The sequence below is a fragment of the Lycium barbarum genome, chromosome 1, assembly GCF_019175385.1.
Source record: "Lycium barbarum isolate Lr01 chromosome 1, ASM1917538v2, whole genome shotgun sequence".
NCBI lineage: Eukaryota > Viridiplantae > Streptophyta > Magnoliopsida > Solanales > Solanaceae > Lycium > Lycium barbarum.
This window is the reverse complement of record NC_083337.1, coordinates 96,332,225-96,343,454: the sequence shown is the minus strand read 5'-3', so window position 1 is coordinate 96,343,454 and position 11,230 is coordinate 96,332,225. Positions and strand designations below refer to the sequence as shown.

General features: G+C 38.4%; 1 pseudogene; it reads left to right on the top strand.

Annotated features, from left to right (window-relative positions):
• Positions 1-5,546: 5,546 nt before the first annotated feature.
• LOC132612883 (L10-interacting MYB domain-containing protein-like) lies at positions 5,547-6,587 on the top strand (annotated as a pseudogene).
• The last annotated feature ends 4,643 nt before the right edge of the window (positions 6,588-11,230 follow it).

Below are 11,230 nucleotides of genomic sequence, written 5' to 3'. Positions count from 1 at the left end.
ATTATGATCACGATGATGATGATTTTATTTCTAGAAGTCCCAAAGCTTATGATTGTGATGCCATTACGAGATTAATGAGTTATTTCATGATTTCTTGATCCTATTCATTGTTGTTGATATCACCTTATAATCATTGTTCTTTCAAGGTAAGATATAGAGATGATGATGATTCCATAAGATAATTGGAGGTCACTGACCTTACGTCACTCTGATATGATTGTAGCTTTAATTAGGCTCACATGCATGGTTATTTTCATATATGATTATACTGGGCCTAGTTGGCTGGGCAGACACCACTACGCTGGGCGTAAGTAGGCGGCCTATGGATGATGATAGTTGCACCGGGCCTAATTGGCCGAGCTGTCACCACTAGTGGGCGGCGTGAAATGACTATCCCGGATGCGGGCTAGTGATGATGTATGACTCAGACAACTTATGTATATATATCTGTGTGTGTGTGTTATGATGTTGATTTTAAAAGTAAAAGTTAGCATGCACGGTATCCGCCTTAAGGGGTAATCATATGTACAGGTTATCTCTGTATCTCATGTTCCTTATTTCTTTATTATGTCATTATTCATGCCTTACATACTCAGTACATTATTTGTACTAACGTCTCTTCTTTTGTGGACGCTGCGTTCATGCCCTCAGGTAGACTGGGAGATAGTCTAGATCCCCAGAAACATTATCAGTGGATACACAGGAGCACTCCACTTCTCCGGAGTTGCCGTTTATTGGTATATTCTTTTGTGTTTATATTTGGGGTATGGAAGGGTCCTGTAACGTGCTCATGACTTTCAATACTCTAATAAAGGCTCGTAGACATATGTGGGTAGTAGATATCTTACCATCTCTTTAGTGCATGACTTATATATCATTTTGTAGCCTCGTGGGCTTATACATTGTACATATATGTATATAAAAAGGTGTGGTTGAAGATCATTTCATGGTAAGCTTGTTTGAGAATTGTGTTGATCTACGTTGAATATGATGACGAGTGGTGCTCGGTAGGCTAGCTCCGGGTACCCGTCATGGCGCTCTGGTTGGGTCGTGACATTATTCATATCTTTGCTTTGTGTGTATAAAGTTCTCACCTTTTTTATTGGATTTGCGTGATATAGTGGATTATATTAGTAAAGAATTAGTTGGTTTCTGGTTAATTTGGCATCATGAATATGATTTATAACAGTATATTTGGTGTTCTTACTGTGTTAATAGTTAACTCTGAATTCTTTAAATCTGTTTGCCTTTTTGCTTTCCTAGTTACAATCCACGTTCCATATTTGTTTCTGGGTATTGAAAAAGATTTGTTTTTTTTTTCATTTTGCTGTAAGTTCTGCTTTTTGTTAGTTACTCTCCCACGCGGTCACCCTTTTATTTCTTCTACAAATTAGTTTCTTGGTAAATGTTCTTCTTCAAATTCAAACTTTTCATTTTGTAGCAACTAAATTTCTCAGGCATCAGTGTACTTGTTAATGTAAGATTTTCTTTTGTTTCAGAAATCAGACCAAACTGGTCTGAGAGTTATTGAGTAGCTTTCATTATGGCAACTGGTATTAAGAAATATTTTGTTCAACTTGCTAATATGCATGTGTGGATGACTATAACTACACCTCTCCATTTTCTGATATGCTGACACTACAAGAATCTGATAGCCTTGCTATAAACCCCAAAGGCACATACATCCAATACCTATCAAAGAATAAAGAAGAATATATATGCTATTTTGGTACCTATAAAGTTGGAGGTTATTCACTTGTTGAATGGTGGATTAATCATACGTAACAGCTCTATTTGTTTCTTGAAATGTCCTATTCTATTTCATCAATTTTCCCAGTAGATCAAATTGCATAGTTCACATGTATATTTCTGAATGGACACTACGATGTTTTAAAATTGGCGGCGGATCATTTAGTTGAGTTAGTAGTAAACATTTTCTGTTATATTGAACTAAAAGTGAACCACTTTTCAATATTTAGAGGACTATCAATGCTCCACCTGATAGAACAAGGACTATATATCTTGAGTTATAAAGTGTAACGACCCATTTGGTCGTTATTGCGTTTTCGGCCCTTTTGAAACTTTCCCGAGCTTGGTTAGCTCACTTTTGACCTGAGGGGACCGTTGACACGCTTTTCAAGGTGTCTAGACTTGATTCAGGTGACTTTTTGTGAAATATGGGCTTTAAGCGAAAGGGAGTTGACTCAAAGTTGACTTTTGGGTAAATGGACCTTTTTAAAAAATTTGTCAATTCCGAGAGGTCTGGATGGTCATTTAGAACTTGTGTGTATATCTGGTTTGGTTCCCAATGGACTCAGATGCATTTTAGGACTTGGGTTGAAAAGTTGGAAATGAGATATCGGGGGTTGACTCGGTCAACGAGACCTCTGTTGGGAATTTTGAGGCCACAAATGTGTTCGTAGCGTGTTTTTGGGTGGGTCTGTATATGTGGTTTGTGAGCATATGGCCTCGGGAATGGTTCGAGTTTTCAGTTGAGACTTAAGAAAATTATTGGGTTCTGGTACCTGGTGTCCGCCAATGCGGCACCGGTGCCGTCCCAGTGGCACAAGTGCCGTCCCAACGGTCTGTTGGGCGCTGGTGCGGTAACGTTGTTGCGGCCCCGATGCCGCCGTGGCTGTATCGGGCCTGCTATTTCATTAAGTGTGTATTAAATAAGACCTTAGTCTATCTTTTATTCCCATTTCGAAAATTGAGCTCTTGGGAACTGTTTTAGAAGATTAGTGGAGAAAACTCTTGGTGGTAAGTCTTGCTAATTCCTTTACTAATTCCTTGTTCCTATTAATCATAGATTCCTCCTTCCCTTAGTAATTTGTTAGTAATGGAAGATAAAAGTGGAGATAGTGAATGTTCTGTCTAGGCTTATTAATGATGAAATTGATGAGGTCTATGCTAGATCTTGATGAATCTAAGGATGTTAATCGATTATCTTCCATTATTGATGTTGAATTTCTGAATCAAAGAGTTAGGATTTATACCAAAAATTGGGGGTTTTACTTCAAATTCAAAATTGGGGGAATCCATGAGCTAAATTAGAAAATAGTTGTTGGGTTATGATCATCTAGTGCTTAATTTGATATTTTAGCCCCGAGTCCTATTTTGAACTTGTGGGCCACGTATCCCTAAATTCTCGGGTTGGATTTGACCTAAATTGAGTGATATCAATAATGGTATAGTTCTTCATGATTTTCTAATCTAGATTTCGAATATACCTAAACTTCTTTGATCTTGAGGCTCAGCAGAAGGGCAGGGCTATAGAGTGATTATTGGTATTGCTATTCGGCCATCCAGGTAGGTTATGCCTTACCCTCGATGAGACTTCATGTAGCGAAGCATATATTTAGATGATATTGTCGGGAAAAGCATGTTAATCTTCGAGTATGAAGTTGGGTTGGATATTATCTTAGGTTAGGCCCTGTTGCGTGATTGAGGGTAGCCACCCCCGTTGTGTTATGACTTGACTGTTCTATTGTGTTGGCTTGATGCCACGTGTTGTGAGTAGCTATTGGGATTTGTTATTCCATCTTGATTGCGATATTGTCTTATCTTATGGGTTGACATTGATACGAGGATAGAGTTCGATATGACTTGTGTAGTCTTTGATGATATTGTTGGCATATTCGCGTTGGTACTTGTGACACTGATATATTGTTGGCGTACCCATGTTGGTACTTGTGACATTAATAAGTTGTTGGTGTACCTATTGTTGGTACTTGTGATATTGAGATGATTCTTGATGTTGACATATGCATTGCACTCATTCACTCACATTCATCAAGATATACAATTGATACATTGTTGACACTTGATGAAACACCGTGGTAAGCTGAGCTCAGTTTGCATGAGAGTGATATGAGTAGTCTGATGTCCGATGCTTGTCCCAGCATCGTGGATTATGTGCAAGTGATGTGAGTAGTCCGATGTCCGATGGTTGTTCCGAATTGTGGACTGTGTGAAAGAGAGATGAGAGTCCGTGATCCGAGGTCATGCATCGAAGCGTAACGAGTGTGATAAGAGATCTTGTTGTTGTCATCTGCACAGTTAAATCATACATTGAGCACTCATCCTGCACACACACACACACACACACATATAAGGCACATTTGACAGGGCGGTGACGATGTGGCCTATGTTGTTTTGAAATACTTAGGAGGTTTTATACTAATTGTGTGACCATTCTATGCTGTGTGATACGAGATGGTCGGCAGGTGTGAAGGGTGGAAAGGTTGTCTCTTTGTTGTGTGATACGGAGCGACATAGTAGATGGACTTCGCCGGTCCCCCAGGGTGGTGCCGGTGAGAACCGCCCCTTGGACAAAGATCTGGGATCTCGTCTGTCTGTTGGGCAAAGATCCAGGACGAGTGGTACTTAGACTTCACGAGTCACCTTGGGTTATGCTACCAAGACGTCGATATTTTCGTCCGGAGTATATGTGTACACAACATTTGCATAGCATTGCATTGTAGTCACACATTATTGCATTGCATTGCATCATGGCTTATATTGAGATAATTTGGTGTTTTACTTGTGATGTTGGTTTCGAATTTGATATATTGAGACTTGGCACATTTGGGATTAGATGCTCTACTTAGGCGATGACGTGTACTTGGCTTAGATTATATTTCACTTATACTTGTTGATTTATCTACCAATCCTGCTTTATTGTCTGAATTATATTAGCTATGCCTAGTCGGCTGATGATACCTACCAGTACTGTGGTTTTGTACTGACCTGCACTTGCTGCATTCCTTTATGAATGCAGAGTTACAGGTTGGGTCTGCTTCTATCTCCTGTGGCTGATAGTCGCCATTAGCATAGCATCGAGCTTTTAGGATGAGCTCGAGTCGTTCGCTGCCTTGAAGACTCCTCTTATTGTTATGTCTTACTTTCTACTCTGAGACATAGACAGATTGATGTATTATTATATTCCAGATTTGTATAATTTCACTTAGATGCTCTTGTATGGCTTAGACCAGACCCTGGGGGTATTTTCCTTATTTCTGCACTATTTCTATTAATATATTATTGTGAGACTTGCGTAATTATTCTTTTCCGCTTGATTTATTTATTTATTTATGTCTTTACTTATCGTTGGGTAGAGTGTTCGCTTACCGAGGTGAGAAAGGTAAGTGCCCGCACGACTTAGTCGAAATGGGTCGTGACATAAAGCAAACTTAAGGAATCATTTCAGAAGTTGTAAAGTGAAGAAAACATTTAGTTCCAAGAAAAAAATATGTACTTTTTGTTCGTGTGATCAATTTTGATTGGATTTGTGTGATGTTTATTTGCTGGTCAATAGTAGTTTTATGTTCTTATTGTGCTAACTGTCAATACTTAATTCTTCAAACTTGTTTTAATTTTCCTTTGCTAGTTACAATCCAGGTTCCATTTTTGTTTCTTGGTATTGAAAAAGGTTTGTTTTTTTTTTCAACCACCACCAGTAACAAGTATAGTTGACGGTCTCCTCTGCTTTCATGAGAGTTCATGAACATTTATTTCTCCTTTCTTCAGATTATTTATATCCAATCATGCCGGAAACTAGTTTGGGACGAAGTAATGCTAAGTGGGATGATGGTGCAAACCTTAAATTTATAGAGTTGTGTGAAATAGAGATTAGAAAAGGACATAGACCACACACTCATTTTTAATAAAGATGGATGGAGAAATGTTGTTGAAGAGTTCAATAATGAGAAGGGAAGACACTATGATAAAAAACAAAGGAAAAATCATTGGGATAACATGAAAAGAGATTGGGCTCTTTTTAAGAAGATGATGAGAGGGGAAACAAGTTTAGGATGGGATGCCACGAAACAAACACTTATGGCAGATGATGATTGGTGGGAGCGAAAAATTAAGGTACATCTCTCACATTGTTCTATATGTCTTTCTTATTTCTTTTATTGCTAAATTTCTTGGTTTGCTTAAAGTAGTTTTGAATTTTTTGTTACAGGAGGGTGATCAATACAAAAAGTTTAGGAAAATCGATCTTTCGCTGATAAGGTTTCGCTATGACGCGTTGTTTTCTGATATTGTTTCTACGGGAGAAAGAGCACGTGCAGCGAATCAAGAACAATAGTCTGGCATTGGAGTAGATTTCGACGAAGAAGGAATAAATGATATTGATGGATATAAAGGACACTTTATTAATCCTAATGATGAAGGGAGTGGTGAAAGTGATGATCTACATAATTTGGAACTTGTTATGTTTCATAAGCTATCACTAAAAAGATGAAGTTCAATTGATGGTATTGGCACTAGCAGTCAAGTAAAAAAAAAGTAAGACAAAATCTGGTGCAACATCAATGAGAGAGGAAATACACTCTCTAATGGATTTTATGTCTAGAAAAAGCACTGCTACATCTCCTTCAGTAGATGATCCCGTCATCGCTAAGTGTATGAATGTGTTGGCAACTTTTTCTGATATTCCTAAAGGGAGTGGAATGCACAACTATACTTGCAACATGTTTCTTAAGAAACACGTACATCAACTATTTCTTAAGATGGCTACTGATTAAGCTCGGAAGTCTTGGTTGGAATATAACTATGAGCTACACCTTAAGAAAATGTGAAGAATGTGTTGATGTGGTTAAATATTTTTAGTTTTTCATGTTTGAAAATTATGGTTGTACATGTAAACTTTATTTATTGCTTCTTGTTTAGACATTGTGGTGGTATCCCTAAACCTTATGGGTATACGTGTGAACTTTATGTATTGGTGTTGTTGTGTTTTATTTAATGGATCAGTTATGTGGGACGTTGTGTTGAATTTAACGGATTTGCTGGTGTATGCTGGTGTATTCTGTTTAACTATTAGCGAGTACCGAATTATCACTTCATGGATTTGGTTAACTTGTGTTCTGATGCTTTATTACATTCTTTTATGTTCTTGTTGCTATAATGTATTTTGGACTTTCCTTTATAGTGCTTCTCACAAAAGGAACAACAAAGGAAATTATAGAAGCTATACTATAAAGTGTGCACTTGCAAAAACCAGAATGCTTTCTTCTCCAGCTTGTGATGCATACATAAGAGAACTTCCATTCTTTACTGATTTGAGTCATTTCCCTTTTCAGTGAAATAGAGAGTTGGGATATGTCACGCCCAAAACCATGGCCTAGGCGTAACACGGCACTTGGTGTCTTGCTGCATGTGACCGAGCGAACCACATGGCTTTCTGAATCAACATGGGGCATGAACTGATGCAGAACATAAGTTAAAACAAGAATAGTCTGAATAAAACATGGGACATCATAGTAATATTGAAAATAATGTTTATATCATGATGCAGAAATAGTCTGAAAATATAATAATTGTTGAGCAAATACTGGCTATACGACTCTGAACATCTGACATGACATAACGAATCTAGCCTAATCTATGAAACCTCTGACATGAGTCTGACTGCTAAATTATTTACCAGGGCAAGGCTCCCGGCACACTTAACTGCATAACTGACAATAAATAAATAAAAAAAGATAAAACCCCGAATGCGATGGGGCTCACCAATAGCTGATACGTATAAGGTCCTAACAAGCTGACCGGTCGTACTGTAACTCTGCATCGTGAAATGCAGGGGCCCAGGAAAATAAAAGGGGACGTCAGTACATTCGAATTGTACTGGTATGTAAAGCAACTAAATGAAATAAGCATGGCACATGAAATAACGGAACGGAAACTGAAACTGTATCTGTAAACTGAACATGAACATGAATATCATCTGACATGAATATGTATAATAAGATATTTTAAGTCTGTAAAGATATCTGTGGGAGAGCATTAGTATAATCGACATGTAACCACCACGTAAGCACGTGGCGTCTGAACCAGCCCAATCAGCTAAGTCATCTTGTACATTTTCGGGGTACAAGACATGAACATGACATGAATGAATCCAATAATCCGCAATGGGTAAACATAAAGGAATTGTCCTAACTGGGAGGAGCGATCCTTATCCTACGCTGGCATACATAGTTTTCGGTATTACACCTTCTCAGTAATCTGTGCAACTCCCAAAACATGAGCATGGATATAATTAGCTTAGTAGCCCATTAATTATATAAACATGATTCGATATTGTATTGTAACATGAAGATAAATATATAGTATAACTTGTATGAAAACGTGAAAGCATGTAGGTGTTCATGAAAATAAATATAAAAGTTCATATCTTGCATTTAAGAACCCATGGAATGCAAAGTATGGGTTTTCATGGATTACAGACAGATTCTCAATAACCAGAGTGGACTATTAAGAACACAATAATGAAGTAATAATACAACATGGTATATCATGATACATGCACTAAGGGTTATCATGAACATGGCTGGAAACCCTAGTTTTAGTGAAATTTCGTATACTCATGGAAAGAACATGGCGTGGGGAAGAACGGTGATGTTTCCACACGTAGATAGAAAATCTACATACCTGTTAATGCTCCAAAACTTGTAACTAATGATCTGAACTTGGAGAAGCATCCAAAAGCCTTAATCTTGAATCCCTTAGATGGGTTTTCTTGAAAACCATAGGTTAGAAACAATGGATTCTTGTTTAGAAATCATGGATACATGTTAGAATTCACTTGAAAGGAATGGAATAGGCTTACCTTAGTGTGTCTAGATGGTAGGAGGAGAAGAACTTCGTGCTAGGGCTTGAGAATATGAAAAGTGGGATTAAAAACTGAAGTCCTGAATTTATATTATTTGTTGAAGCGGGGAAAGTACGGGAAATAAGTATGCCCGTACAATATTGTATGTCCCTTGCAATCCAGGCGTACCTCATGTGGCAAATTCCAGAAACCACAATTTTTATTCTATGAGGTACGTGATGAAAAGTACGGCCCGTACTTTAAAGTACGTCCCGTATAAATTGTACGGCCCGTACATTCAGGCCGTACCTGGAATGCCAAATTCCAGTGGTTATGTTTTCTCCCATGTAAGGTACGTCCAAGAAGTACGACCCTTACATTTTGACTTAAAATGTACTTTTACCGTTCCAAGAGAAATTTTAATCCAACTAATTCCCGTATTGGTTTCTAAGTCTCGAATCATGAATGTAACTTAGTTAGAGGTACGAGGTGTTACAATATCTCCCCCTTGGGATCATTTGTCCTCGAATGATGGGTTATGGTTAAGAATATGGCTGAACATGGCTTGAATACTTGAACGTGAAAAAAACATGACATGGAAAATAGGAACTGAACTGACATGACATGGTTTCGTGAAAACATGATCACTGAAACATGAGATATGGGTACTGAACACGTGAACGTGAACGTGAAACGTGAGGCATGAATACGTAAGGGAAATGACATGGATTAGCAAGGTAGGTACCTTGAACGTTTTCTGCTTACTCTTCAAACAATTGAGGATATCTGGATTTCATGTCCTCTTCGGCTTCCCATGTAGCCTCTTCAACTTTTTGACTCCTCCACAAGACCTTTACAGAGGCTACTTCCTTAGTCCTTAACTGCGAACCTGACGATCAAGAATAGCCGCTGGGATCTCTTCATGGGTTAGGCCATACTTAACCGTTATAGTATCAGTAAGAACAACCAACAATGGGTCTACCACACACTTTCTCAACATGGACACATGGAACACTGGGTAAACAGCAGCCAACTCCGTTGGCAACTCAAGCTCATAAGCTACTTGACCAACCCACGCAGGATTCTATAAGGTCCAATATATCTGGGATCGAGTTTCCCTTTCTTGCCAAATCTCATCACACCTTTCATAGGTGAAACCTTTAAGAACACCCAATCATCAACTTGAAACTCTAAGTCTCTACGCCGCACATATATATAGGACTTCTGGCGACTCTGAGCAGTTCTTAAATGCTCTTGAATAAACTTGACTTTCTCCATGGCCTATAGACAAAATCTAGTCCCAACAACTCTGCTTTACTAAGCTCAAACCAACCAATAGGTAATCTTCACCTTCACCCATACTGAACTTCAAACTGTGCCATCTTGATTCTAGCATGATAAATATTATTATAAGTAAATTTAATGAGAGGCAAGTGATCATCCCAACTACCTTTGAAATCTAGGACACACGTCCTCAAGAGTCTGAATAGTACACTCTGCCTGACCATCTGACTAAGGGTGAAAAGTTGTGCTGAGGTTCACCTTGGTACCTAATTCATTCTGAAAGGATTTCTAGAAGTTCACTGTGAACTGAGCACCACGATCTGAAATAATGGACACTGGGGTTCCATGCAATCTAACAATTTCATAAATGTACAACTTGGTATAGTCTTCTACTAAATTTGTGGTCTTAATAGGCAAAAAGTGCGCTAACTTAGTAAGTCGGTCCACAATCACCCAAATCGTGTCAAGTCTTTGCGATGAGCGAGGTAGACCTGTTATGAAGTCTATATTTATCATCTCCCACATCAAAACATGAATATCAATATTCTGAGCCAACCCACCAGGCCTTTCGTGTTCGGCATTCACTTGCTGACAATTCAGACATTTAGCTAATTCCACCAATAAATTTCCTTAAGGTCATGATACATCTTTGTGGAACCTGGGTGGATGGAATACCTAGAATTGTAGGCTTCTGTTATGATTTGTTGTCTAAGCTCATCAACATCTGGAACACATAATCTGCCTCGGTATCTCAAAGTACTATCATCTCCCCCTTGTTTGAAAGCCTTCGTCTTATGCTTGTGAATCCCCTCTTTCAGCTGCAATAAAGAGGAATCATTACATTGTTTCTCCTTCACTTCAACCACTAAGGAGGAATAAGCCTTGTTCTGAACAATAACTCCACCATCATCGGAGTCCAAGATTCGAACTCCTGGGTTAGCTAAGTGGTGAACTTCTTTGGTCATAATTCTCTTATTTGCCTCAACATGAGCTAATATTCCCATGGAACGCCGACTAAGAGCATCGGCTACAACATTCGCCTTCCCTAGATGATAGAGAATATCGACATTATAGTCTTTAAGTAATTCGAGCCATCTTCTCTGTCTAAGATTCAGTTCTCTTTGCTTGAAAATATACTGCAGGCTTTTGTGATAGGTGAAAATATCAACATGAACTTCATACAAATAATGACGCCATATCTTAGGAGCAAAAATCACGGCTGCCAATTCCAAGGCATGAGTCGAATAATTCTTTTTATAAGCCTTAAGCTGACGGGATACATAAGCTACAACCTTACCATACTGCATTAAGACACATCCGAGACCAATTCTCAAAGGGTCACAA